The 21,729-nt window shown below is 36.3% G+C and overlaps 2 non-coding genes across 2 annotated transcripts; both read left to right on the forward strand.

Moving 5' to 3' along the window:
- Positions 1-13,856: 13,856 nt before the first annotated feature.
- Positions 13,857-13,929, forward strand: Trnaw-cca. The gene has a single exon. It is a non-coding gene; the product is annotated as a tRNA-Trp (tRNA).
- Positions 13,930-19,749: 5,820 nt separating this feature from the next.
- On the forward strand, positions 19,750-19,822 carry Trnai-uau. The gene has a single exon. It is a non-coding gene; the product is annotated as a tRNA-Ile (tRNA).
- The last annotated feature ends 1,907 nt before the right edge of the window (positions 19,823-21,729 follow it).

The raw sequence follows: 21,729 nt of genomic DNA on the forward strand, positions 1-21,729 counted from the left end.
CAAGATAAAGAAAACAAACCCTTATACTATAGGCCAGAGAATATATAGAGAAAATATTTTTTCACGTGAACCCCTAATGCTGCAGTGTCTGCTTCTTGTAATCACCGGAAGGGTCTGTCTGTAGTCACCAGCTACAAGTAGCACCATCCCTCCCGTGATATCCTGGGTGCTTTGATGTCTCTTACTGTGAGATCGAGTGCTCGATTGCTGTTTTGTGGGATTTCGTAGACTTATCAAAATCAATAACTTATATTGCTGTACCATTTTTCCTCGCTCACTGCGTTTACTAATGTTGCATACCGGCCTTCCCTCATGAGCTAAGTTCAAAGGTATCTTTAGATCTGAGTGCGCTATTCCAGAAGAAGAAACTGCAACCGCAACTCCTTCGGATTTGAGCTAAAAATTGATTTAAAATGGTTTGTCTGTAGATCCTGGAACATCTAAAAAGAACAAACCGATGATTTTCAATAATTATCTTTTGCTCAGGTTTTAAAAGAGGAAGGCTTCTGCTATTTGTTGCATTATGAAATCGGTATCGTGATCTAGCTCTCGCCTTAAATGACTACAAAATACCCCAACTATTGGAGGTCTGTTAAGTCCAAAATCAGTTAAATCCTTTCCAGTGATTGTCATCGTTCGATTTTCAACTTATGTTAAGGCGTCATTGTAAATTAACGCATTTTAAATGGCATCATGTTCTTGCAGTCTGTGTAGAATATATTTTTAAATTTTTCCCACACTTCTTGAGGATTTGATTGTCTAAAGGTCACTATTAATCTGGAGAAAGTTCCCTCACGATGGACGCAGATTGCAAACACCAGACAGATTATAAAATATCATAATATGGAACACGATGTACATGAATTGCAGCTAGAAAAACAAATGACAGCTAGGTCATCATAAGAGACCCAATTGCTATGAGCTGTTTACAAGGTTAGTTACTAAGAGCATTATGCGTGACCCATTTCACCAAAATACCGTTACTTATTTTCTATGACGTTGCGTTTACAAAGACAGTTGTAATGCGAAGTTCCGTGGTTTCCATTCTGGCCTCGTAGCTTTCCAAGTGTAGTATCGTGGCATCTCAACGTAGGGATTGTGTAAACTTATCTTTGAAAGAGAGGCAAAAAAGCAGTAAGACTTGTTTTTGGAGGGGAAGATTATGTTTCGTGAAAATTATTTCCAGTAAAGCTAACCATCCAACCAACCATGAGACTCGTTAACCATTGTCTAGGTGCACATTGCTAGTCAACTTGCGTGTGTCGGTTGGGTACCTCTCGTGTAACGGAACTCCTCAGAGCCACCACACAGATTTCTTGCTACTGATACAACGTCCAGACTGAAATGTACGTACTTAGTCGATCGGATTAGAGGCCGCTGTATTCGCTATGAAAAAGCTATTTGAAATTTGGAGAATTTAATTGTTTGTTCAATTTGTTAAGTTGTAAGTATTATAGATATATTTAATGACTAGCTATTGCGCGTGACTCCGTCCGCTGTCCGCGTGGACTTCAGGTGTGTTTGATGGTCCCCGTTTGAATGCCATCTCTACCTTGTACAAAATTGTGTAGAATGCAGCAAGTTTTGACTGTTATATCAGCAAAATCGACTGACAGCAAGGGATCGAAGGAAAATTCGCCATTTATTACAAAGAATACCGAAAGTGCATTCAACCATACGTCTTGCTCTCGTGTGTCGGAATCGTATTTTTTAAAATGAAATGGTAATCATTCGGGATCATCGGTATGCAAGGTATAAGTACTGTTTGACCAACTGCTGGCCACTCAAAACTATTGCGACGATGACATTATTGCGTAGAAATTTGATTTGAAGTCGGGTCCCGTTGTATAAATTTGGTGGTTTAAGATTTCGAAGTAATATAATTGGGGCACCTATTTTTAACTTGAGGGAGTACGGGGAACACCACTTGGGTTCAAAGACTTGAGAACCTCCAGTGGGTAACGGACCGTATCTTCTCGTTCCACTACATTATCCATAGATGTGTAGGTAACTATGGCTCCTGGAATTTTACTTACAATTAGGTCGTTAATTTCGTCCACGCTACTGTTGCTCGCTGCCAGCAATGCCTTTCGACACATCCATTGATGATCTTTATTTTCTATTTCGCTGATATCAGGGTAAATAAACTTTTGTAATCAAGTCCTCAATGTTACTTATTCTTTTTCGTAAATCGCGATCAATTTCAATTTTATTTTCGAAATGGGGTACTTTGCCGTCTCCTACTAATAGTAATTTAGAAGAAATGTAATACTACCTCCTCCCTAATGTGCTCTCATATTTGTATTTAAAATTGATCAATTGACAGCATACTCAACCTCATTATATTGAACCTCATTATTGTAGTTTAGTTTTAAGTTTGTAAATTTGAAAATTGTTCTTAAGTTGTCATGTTGCTTTTCTTCGTATGTCAGTAAAAATAAAATAAAAGTAGAAGCGACTGTAAAAGGCTCTAAAATTGTTATTCCTGTTAAGTATTGCGCAACAATCCGGCGATTGCCTTGCGGAAGTATTGTTTGTAAGAATATGTGCAATTTGTAAGATTCAAGAGGTATTTTAGAAGCAATGTTCAATAGGTAAATGAAAATTTCCTGTCAACTCGGACTCCATTTATTTCTTCAACAACCCAACCCACTGTAAAAATTACAACAAGACTCCCGACTATCTGCATATTTATTCAATTTTAATTTTTTGTCAGAATGTTGCAATCTGTTTAATAATCAAAAAGTACAAAATGTGAATGGTGAGCTACCAGGTGGTATACAGCGGTACCACTTCGTAATGTTCACCATTCACATTTTCAATACAGAATATACTCTTTTTCACATTACATCCAAGACAAAAAAGTTGATTTTTTTTTTCAGCCGCCATCTTGGATTTATTTTTTGATCTAATTTCAGTTTTAGCACCCTCGAAACCTATGAAAACGATACCCATGACAAAAAAAGGGGACAAGTGCGAGTTGAACTCGCGTGAAGAGGGTTCCGTACGATGCACACTGTGAAATTTTGCTTCAATTGCGGTCACCTATATTTTATCCCTTCATCTTATAGATCCAGCGAAGAACAATAACTTCTGGGAAGAAACCATGATTTTTTTATGCTTAGTTTAGAAGTTATTTAAAGTTATGCTGACGTCAGCAAAAAAACTGTTTTTATTTGTACATTTCAAAATAATAATATGATTTACATAAATCATTGTTTTATCACAGTAACAATACAATATCTAACTTCATACAAAGTTAGGGCATTGCATCTACGACGTACAAAGAGAAATCGTTTTTTTTTCGATTTTCTGGTCTGGTCTGGTTTTTTGGTCTGCTAGTCGCTGTGGTTTAGCGCGGACGTGTGTTCGAATCGGTCTCCTTGCTGATTTTTGATTGGCGGATTGGTGTAAATTTAATTCTCTGTCTTGCCTTAAGTGTTCATATGGATTGTTGACACCTCCTGGGCGTGTCTAGAAAAGGATATATTGACTCCGTGCTGTTCCGTCTTCATATTTTGCTTCGACCGCTTTTTGTGATTGGTGGGGTTCGAACCGCCGGACGCGGGTGCTCGACGCGGTGGGGTCATACCTGTGGCCGCTTAGCCACGCGAACATTGAAGATCTACACTTAATTAGCGAACTACCTACGACGCGGTATCTGCTACGGCGCACGACTACGTCACAGTGCTACGAGTGCGGCGTCACTAGGCTACGCGCTACACATAGAGGTACGCTCCGCCCCTTCACTAAGACAGTGCTACGAACTATTAACCAACTATCCGCTACGAATAACATCTACTCGTATTACCTAACACCGAGGAGTTAGCGTATTTTACCGTTAATTCTTATCATCTTCATGGCGTGTGTGCAGCGTTCCCCGCCTAATAAAAATAAAAATAAGACTATGAAAAGCCTAAATGAATCGATGAATCAATCTCAGTCTGTCCCGGACATACCTCAAGCTTTGAATGACCCAGAATATGTCAATATTAATGCTCGTCACAAGCGTCCAAGGCTAGATGATTCCGCGAATGACCAACTGGAGGAATTTAAGCTTGAGATTAAGCAAATGCTAGCGTCATGGAAGCAGGATCATGACGACTCCATAAAGAAGATGATGGCAGACCAGACAGCTTTAGTTACGAAATTAATTTCCGACGTAGCCGAATTAAAACTACAAAATCTACAAATACAAAAAACAAACATCGAACTTGAAAAATCTAGTATCACCACCAGCGAATTATATGACGACATGAAGAATCAAGTCAAAAGATTGCAAGATGAGTGTAAGGAGTATAAAAAGTATACTGAGTCTCTGGAAAAAACAGTACGAGATCTACAATACAAATCACGCTCTTCAACTGTTGAGGTTCGGAATGTTCTCATTCAGCCCAATGAGTCGACTGACGATCTAACAAAAATCATGATGAATATTGCCAAAGCGGTAGATCTCCCAATCTCATCGACAAATATTCGAGATATATATCGTGTCCCAAGCATGTCGACTTCGACCAACAAAGCCATCATAGCGGAGTTTACGAGTGTTCAAACTAAAACGGAACTGATCTCCCGTGTGCGCGGTTTTAATAACAAACACGCAAATAAAGAAGATAAACTTAATTCACAGTTAATAGGTTTATCGGGACAAAAACAACCCATCTATGTTGACGAACACTTGTGTCTATCTGCGAAGAAGCTATATTATGCGGCAAGACAATACGCAAAACAACACGAATACAAGTTTTGTTGGTCAAGTAACGGCAACATCTTTCTCCGGAAGCAAGTAGGACAAAAACAAATACTTATTAAATCAGAAGCTACTCTACTGGAGCTACAGGAAAATAAATGACTACTATGCAAGTCGGTAAAGCTATATAATAAGTATTTCCCACGTATATTTTGTTACATGCACGTGATTTTTGAATTTGTATTGCTTGATATATCTTTCTATATTGTATCACTACAGACTATTATCAACACATTCCTCAGCAACAAACTAACACAAACATATATTCAAAACACACACACATCCACACTTTCTTATCGAACAAGCAACCTTACACTAACATTCATCATCGTATTAACAATCAATATTATAAAAATACAACTGTTCGTGGAGATTATCTTATTTTATTCCATATTGCATAACAAATATTGGGGTTTTATTTATTTTATAAATGGCTAATCTAGTTGAAAATATAAGCAATGACTTAGATGAAATTGAAATCGCGAAGGCTTATTTATGTATTCCAGAAGACTGTAATAAATATGTTACCGGTTTGAACGGATCTATTACTATACTTCATATAAATATTCGCAGCATTAAAAGAAATTTTGACGAATTATTAACATTATTACCATTGATCAAAGTCAGTTGTGACGTCCTTATACTAACGGAATGTTGGCTGAGTAAAATAGTAAACTTACCCATACTAGATGGGTACAGTTCCTATTATTCGAAACAAACAAGTAATCAAAATGACGGCATAGTTATTTACATAAAAAATCAGATAAAGTACACTATTAATGAACCAGAATTTAAAAATGGGAATTGTCTCACTTGTGAAATAAATAATAAATTAGCAATAATTTCACTTTATCGATCTCCGTCATACAAAACAAAAGAAGGATTTGAAAATTTTCTAAGTAGTTTGGATAACATATTAACCTCATTTAGTAAATACACAAATATATGTCTTATAGGTGATGTCAATATTGATATAAAACCTTCTAATATAAGAGTAGATGAACGCTCAAGCAATTATTTAACCCTTAACGCTACCCATGGCTTACTACCAGCACATTATTTACCAACCAGAATAAATTCCTGTATTGACCACGTTATCTTAAAAACGAACAAAACCACAACTGTACTGGTTCTAGAATCCCACATTACTGATCATCTCCCGTTGCTTGTAGAAATAGAGGACACAAAACCTCTAAAACAGACAGTCCCGCTATTCAAAATTCCTAAAATAGACTACGCTAATGTTAAAACAGACATAGAATCTCTAGATTTTTCTCGAATCATAAATACAGACGACCCTAACCTGGCCTCTGTCACCTTGATAAACACAATAAAAACGGTTCTTAACACACACACTAAAATGATTAATGTCCCTAAAAAAGAGCGAAACATAAAACCATGGATTACACCCGGTCTACTAAGGTGTATTCGACACCGCGATAGACTTCACAAAAAAGCTCGAAAATCACCAGATAACCAAACTGTCCAAATTACTTACAAACGATACCGTAATTACTGCAATAGCCTTCTAAGGAAACTAAAAACATTATATGAGAAATCTGAGTTGGAAAAAGCCAAACACAACCCTAAAACATTATGGAATAAAATAAAAGACATCACCAATACCAAAAAGATAAGTTCACCGCCTACCGAACTATTGAATACCAAATCTAACCCTCATTTAGCAATTAACAGCATATGTCACTTCTTTGCCACGATTGGGGCTGATCTAGCTTCTAATATCCCTACTACCTCACACCCGTTTACCATCTCAAATACTTTCACCAACTCCTTTGTAATTCTTGATGTAGATGACTCCGAGGTGGAATCCACTATCATGAACTTAAGACAGGATAGTGCCACTGGCTGGGATGGAATATCATCCACCCTGTTGAAAATTTGTCGGAATGCTCTTGTACCAATAATTACACATATTATCAACATCTCCATAGCAAAAGGAATATTCCCAGAACCTTTTAAGAAGGCTTTAGTTCATCCCATACACAAGAGCGGGACCAGAGACTGTGTCAACAATTATAGACCCATTTCAGTCCTCTCGGCAATATCTAAAGTCATGGAAAAGTTAATAAATAGCCAATTAGTAAATTACCTTAACAAATTCAATATTATAGCAACAAACCAATATGGATTCAAAAAAGGAGTTTCTTGTGAAGACGCAGTTATTGACCTAACTCAGTTTGTTGCTACCAAACTCGACGAACAACAAAAATGCGCTTGTATCTTCCTAGATTTAACGAAAGCGTTTGACACAGTCTCTGTTCCCACCCTTCTCCTTAAATTGGAGTCTATAGGAATTCGTGGCAAACCACTGGAACTTTTTAAAAGTTATCTTCAGAATAGAAAACTAGCTGTGAAGATCAATACACACATAAGTGATGAGGAAACTGTTACATACGGAGTTCCGCAAGGCAGCGTGATTGGACCTACATTGTTTCAGATTTATATAAATGACCTTTGCACGCTGCCCCTACATAAATCGAGAATCTTCACTTACGCTGACGATACTGCGATCGTGGTCTACGGTAACACTTGGAGCGAAGTGAAGACCAATGCGGAACAATCTTTAAAAACAGTAGTGAAATGGTTGCAACTTAACCTATTAACCCTTAACTTGACTAAAACTAATTATATCCCATTCTCCTTGAGCTCCAGAACAAAGCCACCAACCGCATTTAAGATTACGGCACACACATGTCCCGATCCCAGTTCGTGTTCTTGCGTGTCTCTTACCCGTGTCACCCACACAAAGTACCTGGGTGTAGTGATTGATGACGGACTGAAATGGTACAATCAAATAGACAATACTATCTCGAAAGCTAGGAAACTTATTTATATTTTTAAAACTCTTAGATATTGTGCTGATACTAAAATTCTAAAAATGGTTTATCTATCACTATGTCAGTCCGTTATCACTTATTGCATCCCGGTGTGGGGAGGGGCCGCCAAGACTAAGTTTGTTGAGTTGGAACGAGCACAAAGAGCTGTGCTTAAAGTAATGCTTGGTAGACCGTACAGATTTCCCACCTCACAGTTATATGTTGACTGTAAATTACTCACAGTGAGACAGCTCTTTGTGCTTCGAACCATTCTCAGAAAACATAGACAAATTCCCCCACCAACATCAAGCGGACGCAAAGGGAAAGTTATGTGTCCAGTAATAAGCCACAGAACCGCATTCGCTGGACGCCAGTTTTACACTATCAGTTCTTTTATATATAAACGAATTTGCAAAATTCTCCAAATAAATGACCTTAATTATCATGAGGTGAAGATTAAAGTACAAGATTGGCTACAAGAACTGAACTACGCCCAAACAGAGGAATTGATTCACCGTCCTCAGTAGGTGGACATACTTACCGTACTGTTGCTTTTCGATTTGTTTAGCTACACAATTACAACAATAAAGCACCTTTCTCTTGACCAAGATTATCACGTCCGCATTACACTTACAGACACGCTCACACACTCACACACACACATTCACACACCCCACATACATTTACTCACTTACTTTCATACATACCATCCCCACATAAACAATTTCTAATTTCTTTTATTTTTAAAATTTAATAGCTTTTTCTCTTTCATGTTTTAAAATTTAAAATTTAAATTCTAGTATTGAAACCTGTTGATCGTAGACTATTAATTGCATATTATAAGAACACACTATAAGGAAGGTTTTTGGTATCTTAGCGACAGCAGAACACTGACTCCTAAGTCACAGGATTACCTAGTTTAGGAGTCAGGGTTTACTCCATTTGTTAGACCTTTGATTAACTATTTAGATTAATTATTTACTTCTAAGAAATGTAAAAGGTTTTTGGTGTCAATAAAACATTTTTATTTTATTTATTTTATTTCACTAAATTGCGATTTTCTCCGTATTCCTATCGATTCCGTGTCTGATTTTAAGTTTGAGCATGCATAATATAGTTATTAACAATACGAAATAAAAAGCAAATAAGTTAACAGTGGGACTTCGGAAATATTACATTTCTAAAGTTTCTTTAGAATTTCTATGGAAACAGGGTTGTCAAATTGCATAATGCCTATTTTTTTTTTTATTCAAATGGGAAGATGTTTTATTAAATAAAATTGATAATGTTCGAGCCGGCGAGCCGTTCCATTTTTAACCGACTTAAAAAAGGAGGAGATTATCAATTCGACTGTATTTTTTTTTATGTTTGTTACCTCCTCATAACTTGCGACTGGGTGAACCGATTTTGATGTTTCTTTTTTTATTTGAAAGCTGGTTCTTCCCGTGTGGTTCCATTGTCACCATTTCAATGTGAAAAAGTGGGAAATCGAGGGAACTCTTCAAGTAATAACAGCAGATCAACCGAGATTGCTGCTATCGCATATCTATGCTTTGTTTACGCCATCACACAACATAATAGGTCACACATCATAAATTGGCAGTCAAAGTTTTCAAAGAATAGTTATAGTAAAGTAGGTGACAGCCCTAACCTCAAAAATAAAAATTTAATAACTCTGAAGTCCCGCACTATCCACACAGGGTTTTTTTTTATAATATAGCTTATTATAATATGAAACTATTCATGTTAAAAAAAATGCGGATATAATGAGACTAACCAAATAAAAAATAATTTTAATTTTCCAAAAAACCTTGATTTTTCCTTCTAATTACGACTATTTTTATTTTTTTTCTCCTCAACTAGTAGATATAGCAGTCCTTTTTAAGACCTCATCTATAAAAATTGCAAAATCATATATTTGAGACATAATAATGCATTTCTATGGTTTCTATGAAGTTTTCTCGAGTTTTAAAATAGCTTCTAAACTAAGCATAAAAAAATCATGGTTTCTTCCCAGAAGTTATAGTTCTTCGCTGGATCTATAAGATGAAGGGATAAACTATAGGTGACCGCAATTGAAGCAAAATTTCACAGTGTGCGATGTTACCTATCATGTTTTTGGAGTTAAAAAATATGTTCTCCCACACATTCCACTTGCAAATGTAAGTTGGTACGCACAATATTGAGTGATTTACCATGTTATTTTAATATCATGGACTTCTTATAGGTTTTCCTATAATCTATAAGGAGAAAACTAATTTCTGTAATTTTTTCAAAATTTTAGCTTCAGTAGTTTCGGAGATAAGGTGGGGGAATGGTCAATTTTGGTCTATTTTCTTGAATAACTTGGAACCTATTTATTTTAAAATTACAAAAAAATACATTTAAAATCTTCTCAACAAGACCTTTCATTTGATATGCCACACGATGCAGTTTTCAGAATATTTTTTTTAATTTTCCCCTTCCCCCCCAAAAATGACCCCCTATATACAGATTTCATCTGCTAACGTCACACCTCTGTGTTTGGGTCACAGGAATTGATATGTGTACCAAATTTCAACTTAATCGGTCTAATAGATTCGGAGATAATTCACTGTAAGCGACGGAAGGACAGACACACGAGAGATCCTATAAGGGTTCCGTTTTTGTATTCAGACGTCCGGAACCCTAAAAAGTTGATATTCGTTGTTATTTTTGATCTAATTTTCGAATTGACCACCCTCGAAACCTATGAAAACGATACCCGTAACAAAAAGTAATATTTTTTGTACTTAACCGCCATCTTGGATTTCAAATATTCGAGACAAAACTATCTGCTTCACGAAAACGATTATAATCTATTGCAACCGATATCTAACATAGACTAGAATTAAAATATAGTAGAAACAAAGAAAAAAATATTATATAATATAAGGCGCTATATAACCGCCATCTTCTTTAAAATCTGCAGGAAGTTTGAAAAATGATAGGTCCGGTTTTAATTCAGCAGACTTCAAACAGCCGCATACAACGCAATAAGCACGAGGCATAGTTAAAATTATTTTATAAAGAAAAATTTAAACGTGACCACTCGTTATGACGCGACACTCGCAACTGCAGCACCGCGAACCCCCTTAGCGGTCTCGTACGTGTGCATGTATGTATGTGTGAGTGTGCCGTTTTGACAGTTTTCTTCGTGGTTTCCTTACTGTATGGAGATATGTGTACTGTGCTTGTGCTTACTTGGATAAAGGTTTGCGATTTCAAACAAAACACACACCAGTGACGTCATGCCCGAAATGAAAGAGATAGAACAACAACCAGACAGAGAACGGTATACAAGAAAACATTATTTTATTGAAATTTCACGTTTTGATATCCCAAGCTGTGAGACTTGAACAAAAACAAAACACACGCCAGTGACGTCATGCCCGAAATGAAAGAGACAGTGTAAAGATTAAAAAAGCATGTTAAAAAGAGATAGATATAAGTGCGTGATAATTTAAAAAAGTATTTTAAAATATATTGTTCTAATTCCGGCGTTACTTAAACTATGTGGAACTATTTGCCGGGAGAAAATATAAATAAATTTAAAATTTCATCATGCATGCTAAATTAAACCTTAAGTCATAAGGAATAGGTCTCACTTTGAAAAATCTTCTTAATAAATGTTTAAATGAACAATTAATTTCTTATTTGTCTGAGGATGTTCAGAATAATATTTTATTTTTAATTTAAAACAGTGTAATCGTAATTGAACTTTACCCTTTCACAATAAAGTGTATTTTACATTAATGAAGACTAAAATGTATACATATCATATGGAAGCATCAGGAACAGTTCCGGAGCGGTGTGTCTGTGAACCTAACAGATCACTTACCAGCAGTCGCATGCAGCTGAGTTCTATAGTTCCTCATAATTTTTAGAAATAGTTCTGGTGTTTTTCCTTGAAAAATGTTAATTAACAAAATGATCTGCTAACTTCCCGTAGCACATCACTCACGAACTACTGGTGCAAATTGAAAAAAATCTGTTTGTGTTGAATAGACCATTTATCAAGAAAGGTTATATACCATCACGCTGTGACTAATAGGAGCGAAGATACAATGGAACATTTTCCATGGTCCATGGAAAAAACAGGGAGATTTATTCAGTTTCGAATATACGAACCGACCTTACGAACAAATCATCTGAAATTCAAATCAAACGTCAAAACCCACCCAGCTACTGCTTAGTCAGTAGTTAAACCATGTGTCGCCTTGGATTAAACCTGAGTGTAGGTCTAGTCCGTGTTTAATAAGACCGTTAAAATGTATTTAATTCAATGGCGTTATTGACGCACTCCATTTTGTCTACACGCGGTTCGACCTTCAATCGAGATAAAGGTCACGCAAACAAACTGATATTTGAAAGTGAAAGTTATTTACAGAATCAATCTAACACACGTGGAATAATTAAATTCCTAAAATATTAAAATAACAACTTTGAACACTACTGCTCGGACATAAAGCTCAATTCCGTTTGTGAAAATTGTGAAACATTATTTTAAAATTATAATACAAAATATTAAATTAATATTCTCTTAAAAATCAATAAATTAATTTTTAATTTTATTTTGTGCCCTTAAAATAATTTACCCGAAAATATGACTTATCGTCTAAGGCATAAACTTCAATTTATATTTCCTCCATTTTAGATACTAACGGCTTTAAAAATAATTTAGATTATTTTTTTAATCTTTTCTTTGTGGTTGTCGAATGACCAAATGACAATCAACCTTATAGCTTTAGAAATATGATACAATTTTGAGCATATTGTGTCCTCAGCGCCTGTAGTTTTACTTCTCACTCTTATTTTGAATCTCTCTCTTTCATTTTGGGCATGACGTCATTGGCGTGTGTTTTGTTTTAAGACCTCTGCAATGCTAATCTCTGAGTTACACTTTTTCTCGTGGTGGGATGAACTACCGTTCTCTTTCTAACTGTCTACTTTTCTCTTTCATTGCGAGCATGACGTCACTGACGTGTCTTTTGTTTATATATGCATAAGATATTGTCAACCTTATTTATAAGGCAATTTGGTACATTTTTGAACACATGTTGCTCGTGGCTGTAGTTCTATGTCCCGTTCTTTTTGTGCTCTATCTCTTTCATTTTGGGCATGACGTCACTGTCATGTCTTTTGTTTTGATATCAAATTGAGAAACGGAAAAATTTATATGAATATTTTTTTCTCACTTGATTGTCTTTCTCTTTCTAACTATCAGTCTTTCTCTTTCATTTTCGACGTGACGTCATTGCCGTGTCTTTTGTTTTTACTGGAATACGACATCACGTGTGCACAAGAATATTAATCTTACTGCGTTAAATATAAGGTTGCAATCTCAATGTCATTATCTGACGCCATTACAGCTGACAGTTTGTAAACGACCGACGCAAAGGTGCGTTTTTGATATTTGTGTTTGTATTTGTGTTCCGTAATACGGTAAATATATTTTTTTTATTTGGTGGACGAGAGATGCTTTCGCATTTATAATATTAGTATATAGTTTATCGGTTTATACCAAACCTTTCGCGATCAACCGCGAAAGGTTGTTAAATACCGAGATGGCATTTAAGGAATTGACCTTTATAGTACACTCGTGAGAATTATGGATAAAAATAAAACTCCATTGTACTGTTCTAGAACATGCACATTTTATTGTTTTTTCTTGTCAACATTTACACTTATATTTTTCTTGACAAACCATAGCGCGATTCAAACGCGATAGATGTCAACGCCATCTATCGCGCACAAGGGATGCTTCGTAAACATACCGCCCACCAAGGACGTTACTGAAGGAACGTCCTTCTAAAACAAAAATGCTTACAAAAAAAAAACAGAAAGACATATACACTATTTTTTAGGTAAAAAATTAAATAATTTATATTAAGTATATTATAATATACACCTCTATTTCAAACTTTATAATTTTTAAAAGTCGGTGTCAAACCAATTTTCATGACAGAAAGAACTGCTTTATTAGATACTAGCTGTTGCCCGCGACCTCGTCCGCGTGTTTGATGATAACACGAGGAATGTTTAAAATCGGATTCATTTTAAGTCCTCGCAACTTTTGCTCTACAGTTTACTATTTGATTCCCTGCCTATACAAACCGTCACGTGCCCGCTATTCTCGTTACAGCGGGGATCGCTAAATTGTACTCTATGTCTAGGGTGCTACGTTCCATATTGCATTGCTGATTTCCGGCTACGTTCATTGGAAGGTAAATTTGTATTCATGTTTCGCCGGCCGCGTAGCTCAGAGGTCAGAGCGACCGATCCCAGCATCGGCGGTCGCAGGTTCGAAACCTGTCGTGGCCACCCAGAAGCCTAAAACCTTTTGTTACTTTTAATATTATTTCTCTTAAGATGAAGTTTACACAAGTTATGTTACCAAAATAATATACATAACAAAGGCATTTATATAAGTAACTAAGTCTTATAATAATTTCATTTTTCACTTTTTAGTGGAAAGTTAGTGATTTTTAGTATGGGTAGGCCTACTAAACGCGCTGCCCAAATGAGTTCTTTGCCCCCGTGAAACTGCCCAGAATTCCCAGTGATATTTGTTCGAAAGCCTCCACCCAGTCTGGTACCATTTGAGAGTGATGTTAATTATGGAGGCCATTTTGAATAACCGAATATCTCATCAGAACAAACATCTAATTATGTTTATTTTAGTTTCAGTATTGCGTTTTTTGTAAAACTTTGTAAGTGTCCTTGAACATGATTTTTTTTCGAAATAGTTTTTATAACCTTTGTAGTGAGTACAGGCGTGATAATATGTTGTGTGATGGCGTAAACAATGCTTAGATATGCTATAGCAACAATTGCGGTTAATCTGCTGTTATTTCTTGAAGAGTTCCCCCGAATTCTACAAGATCCCATCATCAGATATTGAAATGGTGATAATGGGACCACACGGGAAGCACAAGCTTTCAAATATAAAAAGAATCATGAAAATCGGTTCACCCAATCGCAAGTTACGAGGTAACAAACATAAAAAAAAATATATACAGTCGAATTGAGAACCTCCTCCTTTTTTTGAAGTCGGTTAATGAACTAAATTGTTCATCATCAGAGTGAGTTGAACTTAAAAATTGAACTTTAAAATACAGTTTGAACTTGAGACTACACATCGAGGTTAACTCTTTACTAACTACAGTCACAAATTTAAATAAAAAGATTTCACAATTATTATAGACTATGAACTTACAAATGAACATAAATTATTATAAATTGAAACACTTGAAATAAAATAGTAAAATTAGTCTATAACTTTCTTTCGTAACTACCGGTAAAATACATATTTCCGATGTAGGTATTTTTATTGTAGAACTAGTGCGTTACGTGACGACACGAGTGATATTGTCATCACCAGGATGTTTGTCTACTATTCTACCCATCAACCAACGACTCGGCGGTAAATCGTCTTCTTTGACTAGAACAAAGTCTCCAATTTTTGGTTCATCCGTTTTGGACGCTCATTTATAGAGATTCATCAACGTAGCCAAATACTGGTGAGACCAACGTCTCCAAAACGCTTGTAGCATGCGTTGGATGAATTGCCAGCGTGCTAAATGATTTATATTAGAGTTCTCGTAATTATAATCTGGTACATTCACTAATGGCTCTCCAATTAGAAAATGTCCAGGCGTTACTGGCATTGGTTCACCAGGATCGTCGACATTAATTGTACTCATGGGCCGTGAGTTTAAACACGCTTCTATCTGACTAAGAAGTGTAGTCAGTTCTTCGTACGTGAGTGTCGCGTCACCAATCACTCGTTTCAAGTGAAACTTTGTGGACTTCACTCCGGCCTTCCAAAGTCCTCCAAAGTTGGGACTATGAGGAGGAATGAAGTGCCACTCGGTACCATTAGCCTCGAGATGTTCGGCTATGGTCGGTTGGATGGCCTTTAATTATTGCAACACCTTTGAGGCACCTACGAATGTGGTGCCATTATCACTCCACTGACTCCACATTTGGCACAATGACCTCGTCTAGACACAAAACGTCTAAACGCTGCTAAGAAGACTTGAGTGCTCATGTCATTGTATGAACGGTGACCTCGACCTTAAGTTGATCTTACGTTAATTGGCCTCGCGTAATCAACACCACTGTGTAGGAACAGCTGAGCTGGGGTGCAACGCACAGCTGGAGTGAACCCACCAATTGATTGTTGGTGTTGGCTCTGTGTTCTGCACATGTTACACACTTTATTACTTATTTTTTTAAACCGCTAACGGACGTCTCCGAAGAACTGATGGTGGAATGGCAGGTTAGATGGGAAACGTCTATTAAGGGCCGTCACCTCTACCAATTTTTTCCGTCCGTTCATGAGCGGCTGGAGAGGACTTGGATAGAGATTGATCACTGTGTAGCCCACTTCCTTACAGGTCATGGTAACTTTAAAAGCAAATTATTTTCATTTAAACTTGTCGTTTCACCATTATGTCAGTGTTCATCGGCAAACAGTGAATATGAGCAAACTGCACATCATATTCTGTGGGAGTGTGGTCTATGGCAGCACGAACGTAACATCTTATTAGATAGTTTGCAGCCGACATCCGGTGTTGTCTACTATGAGGACCTCGTTGCAACCAGAGCAAATTTCCGTGTTTTCAGACGTTTCTGCCATACCTATTATTGGAATCAAAATAACAGCTCCTAAATTATAGGACCCATTAAACTGTAAATTTATATCCGTGGTGCCTGATAACTGAGCCTAACTCAGTTGTCAATCTCTTTTCTTTGCTAAAACTAGCTATTTCTTCTTTTGTCTCCCGCTTGCTATGGAGGGAAGTGGAACATTTTTTCTTACTCCTCCTCTTTACTATTTCTGATTAATTTCGTTGCGGGTTCCAAGGCAGTTAATTGTTCCCCTGGGACACACCGCACTTAAGTGTTTCGGTGGTTTTCGTTGGTTTCATTGTAGATCCTGGCTTGCAGGACTTGCAATGACGGGCATGTGTGGCGGGCTAGTCCCTTAAAAAAAAAACACTTTATTACGTGGTGCTTGACCAATTTTCTGACCCCTATAATCCAATAGGATGACCTTAAATAGTTCACCATCAGCTGAGGACCACCGTGGAGGGTTTTACAGTGTGCATCAGCTATGATCAATAGGGTAAGGCTACTGGAACGTGGCAAAACAATGGGATGTTTCATTTGTTCACTCAGTTGTGATTTCTCCAGTCTACCTCTTACTCGGATTATGCTCTTGTTGTCCAGATAGGGGCAGAGTGATATTAACGGGCTACCCTTAGATACATATGCTTTGTCCTTCAATTCCTTATATTCTGTTGTAAACAGTTCTCCTTGTGTTTTTCTTATACAACATTCGAGTGCACTATCTAGTTCTACCTTTTGTAAATATCCCTTCCTGTATATTTGATTTTCCTTTAAAAGCCTTCGGCAGTATGCAACAACTCGAACCAATTTTCCTAACTTGAGAATCGTTCGAATAAGGAACTATCTGGGAGCACTGCTACGTGATACGATACGTGATAGATGTCAACGCCATCTATCGCGCACAAGAGATGCTGTACAATGATTGCTTCGTAAACACAGATGCTTAAGTGAATTTATCCTTTTTGATGCAGGTAGCCCAAAATCGGTTAGTCAGTTATCGCCTATCTCATGAATTTTATCTTCAATTAAGATTAGTCCATCATTGTATATGTCATCAGTATATGCTAATGTCATCTCCTGATTGTCATTACGCATTCTGTTCAATATATCTTCACATAAAGCATTACGAAATTAATTCCATAACTCTAAGGGGTCAGATGGTTGGCAAAATATCAGGATGATGGTAAATAATTCTCTTAATTTTGTGGCTGGCTCGGACATGACAGCATCTGACATTGTATTTTGACTCCCTGTAGAGTGTCGAAACTTTTAGCGATAAAACAGCTGTAACTTTTTAGTGTATTGCTCTTAGCAGTTTATTTTTACACAGCTTTAGGAGACTGTAGGCCTGAATATCCGGTAGAAATATCAGCTTGATACCTCCGCGCGTTTCTGAGAAAAAAGGACTTGACGGACAGACAAGCGGAAAGGCAACAAACTGATGCTAGAAGGGTTCCGCTATATGCCTTTCGAAGTACGGAACCTTAAAAACCACGGGAAGTCAGTTTTTTTTGCAATTTTATAAAATTTCTTCTTTGGATCATATCTCCGAATCTATCCGGTTTATAAGTGAGAAAAAAAATCCTGAGCGTCTCTGATAGCTGTATTTTGTAAATCCACTTCATTTTTGCCGATTTTTTAAAATATTTTTTATTGAGTTTAGCGCCATCTATTACACCATTGCTGTACCAACTCGCAAGAGGTGTAGAGCGCGACTAGACGCCACGTCAACACTAACGTTTGCGATGGAAGGAGTTGTGTGTCGTAGTATCGTGCCTTTGTCACAGATGGCGCTATTCGCAGTTAAAATAATGAATGCGAGTCAGACTCGACCATGACGGGTTCCGTAGCAGAAATTAATAATATATTGGTTTCTTGGAGCTACGCGACCAAAAATCCACCAAATCTGGTCAGGCCGCTTGTTTAAGAAGCAATTGTTTCTTTAAATCTATTGCATCTACGAGTTCTTGTTTTGAAATCAAACCCAAATGTCTCCTCACCACCGCCACAGCCAAGTCCTCAAAGTAACCTTCACTCTTCTACATACACACAGTCCGGTACATGATGAAGACTCAGCCTCGAGTAGTGTTCAGTCATACATTTCATAGTTTGCACCTGATTCTAATGATCATTCAGAAGTTTATATTTGCCAGGAGAACAATATTACCACGGGAAATTATTAAATGCATGCTGCAAATGCCTTTAAAACTAAAATAACATTGTATTTTGATCAAAATAAACAACCTCTGAAATTACTTATTTTGTTAACGTACCTCAAAGTTACAGCGAGTCTCTCTTCAGCTGGCACAGACAATCAATAAGTTCACGTTTTCATAAATTTCTACCGTCAGGATTGTCATATTGACGTTGTGTATGTAATTACGTTAATTATGCTGCAATCCTTAAATAGCGGTCCGAGAAAGCTTCTACCTATTGTAACGAGCATCTTCAAAGGCGTGAAAGTGATTTAAATCTGACAAATGTACGCAAAAATACGAACATTTACAGTGAGTATTCATTTTTCGTACTTTCACCCATAATAACAAAGCGTGAACACTGTCTTGGATTTAGTTTTGGAGATGTAAATATTTCAATTAAAACCTTACCCGTAATGTATTTAGAAACCTTGTGTGTCTCAATTAATTTTGCAATTTGCTTTTTTCCTGTGAGGTTGTGTCTGTTTCTAATCCAATCTCAAACATTTCTCTCGAAATTGTAATTACCATCTTCATCTTTATGCTTTACTTAGTTCGTCTGTCATCGTTATCCAAACTGTTCGTGTCTGATGGCTCTCTTTTTATTTTTTTTCACTTTCTTCTTTTTTGAAGACCCTCACCCTTTTTGTAGTTCTTCATCTTTTGTAATTATCACAGTTAGGTTGATTTCCCATCACTCGCCGGCAATATTGTGAGCGAAATGTAGGCGGTTGTTCCATACTTTTCGTTCATTTACGTATCTCAATGCACAAAAATGACAATTTATTAGTCTAAACGTCGCCTTAAAGCTAAAAAGTGATTACAAGAAAAGCTGTTTTTACACGCTTTGTATTAGCTTCACCTGTATGTTTGTTTGTAACCGACTTCTTTGGGCGCGATTTGGACCCACTTTAAACGGCCAGATTTCGTTCAAACTTTGTAGATTTATTGAGGACCGATGACAATACACTAATTTGATAAAATTATTCCATTTTTTAATTTCCACAATTTGATTTTTGTTAATTTATATAAAAAAAAATCGATCGTAAAGCACTCTCTGATGCTTCGCATCATGAGTCGTGCAATAGTTTAAAATTAAAAAAAACAAGCTATTATAAATAAGCCAAACTAAAAAGTAAAAAATAATTTTTTTTAACACTATTTTCTTAATTTAAATTAATTTTTTAGTTCGGTTTTCTATAAAAAGCGTGTTTTTTTAAACTATTATACTGATTATCTCAAAAGAGTTTCGAAGACTGGTTTTATTGATTTTCTCCGCCTTGTAGTCGGTAATTTGAAATATGTTCACCACGGCCCGTTAGCTCAGTTGAGAGAGCGTCGTGCTTATAGTGCGAAGGTCGTGGGTTCGATCCCCACACGGGCCATATATCTTTTCCACACATGCCTCCTTTTGATATTTTGTCAATGTTTCGTGATGTTTATTCATTAATCAGTAATTAATATTATTCTATAAACTGTATGCAAAATATGTTTCTTTGTGTCGTATATTTTCATCACGTTTTGCCAGTGCCGTGTAATGACAATTTAGATATTGTGCCAGCTTCAAACCAAAATCGGCAAAATTACATGCGAGATGATTAATTATAACTAGCTGCTGCCCACAACGTGGTCTGCGTGTAAACTTTTACTGAAATCCATACTCACAAATATTATACATGCGAAAGTGTCTCTGTCTGTCTGTCAAAGGACAGGGCGAGCCTCCAGTTACGACTGAAGTTTACTGTTAGGTTAGGTTAGAACTGCGACCTTCTATGAAACTAGAAACGGCTCGCATTGCGATACTGTTGGCATTTACAGTCAGCCGCTCACTCACTCATTATATAACCCTAATTTATACATTTTGACACTTGAAATTGTAATTTACAGTCACTCGTTTATTTCGTTTTTTATGCGTCGCATAAAAAATAGTACCTAATTAAATATGTACGCGACTTCGTCCATTTTTACTGTGGGAAATGAAAGTTGAAAATAATTTCAATACATTGGTAGGTTTTATTATTTTTCTGCAGATTTATGTTCAAACAGTGATTCCCTAAGATATTTAATGAAATTAAGTAACATTATGATTTTCAAAAAAAATCCTTTGAGAATATCTGAGATCAGAGCGTTCAAACAAACAAACTTAAAATTCACAAAAGCTAAAAAAACCGCTACAAATTCATTTCCTCGTAAATGACTTTTGCTTACTTGGATAAAGGTTTTGCGATTTCAAACAAAACACACGCCAGTGACGTCATGCCCGAAATGAAGGAGATAGAACAACAACCAGACAGAGAACTAGGAAGAAAATACAAGAAAACATTATTTTATTGAAATTTCACGTTTTGATATCCCAAGCTGTGAGACTTGAACAGAAACAAAACACACGTCAGTGACGTCATGCCCGAAATGAAAGAGATAGATATGAGATTAGAACGAGATAAAAAAGGCATCGAAAGTGTATTTTATCCTTTAGTGGTAAGATAGATCTTCCACAATAAATAGTACCAGTGACGCCGAGAAAACAAAACACACGCCAGTGACGTCATGCCCGAAATGAAAGAGACAGTGTAAAGATTAAAAAAGCGTGTTAAAAAGAGAAAGATATAAGTGCGTGCTAAATTAAAAAATAATTTTAAAATATAGTTTTCTAATTCCGGCGTTACTTAAACTAAAACTGAAAATATAAATAAATTTAAATTTTCATCATACATGCTAAATTAAACCTTAAGTCATAAGGAATATGTCTCACTTTAAAATTTGTCTTTGATAGTAAAATGACCAATTAATTTCTTATTTGACTGAAGAAGCTCAGAATACCATTTTATTTTTAATTTGAAATAGTGTAGTGTAATCATAATTGAACTTTACCCTGAAACAATAAAGTATATTTTACATTAATGAAGCCTAAAATAACTTTTTACATGCAAGACTATGTCGGTTTAAACTCGATTGAGGCACGAAGGTTTTTAGATTAAAAAATAAGCACGAAAGTAATGTTTAATTTTGACTCGCTCTTTACTTGTACGTTTCTGTGATTTAAAAAAATACGTGTCAATATTTTTTCAAGGGACGGATTAATTGGTTAGTTTTATGGAAACTCGTATTATATTCGCACTAGCGACCCGCCCCGGGTTCGCACGGGAGCAGTGCAGTAATAAGCATTCATACCATCGTTATGAAACACTTTGGAATAAGCGTTTGAAAGAAACATTGAATACTTGTCACAGTAGTCGTATTTATTTTGACTAGTGGTCGCCCAGTGGTCGAAATTCGACCATATAATAAATTT

This window comes from Trichoplusia ni, chromosome 20 (genome assembly GCF_003590095.1).
Source record: "Trichoplusia ni isolate ovarian cell line Hi5 chromosome 20, tn1, whole genome shotgun sequence".
In the NCBI taxonomy this organism is placed as follows: Eukaryota; Metazoa; Arthropoda; class Insecta; order Lepidoptera; family Noctuidae; genus Trichoplusia; species Trichoplusia ni.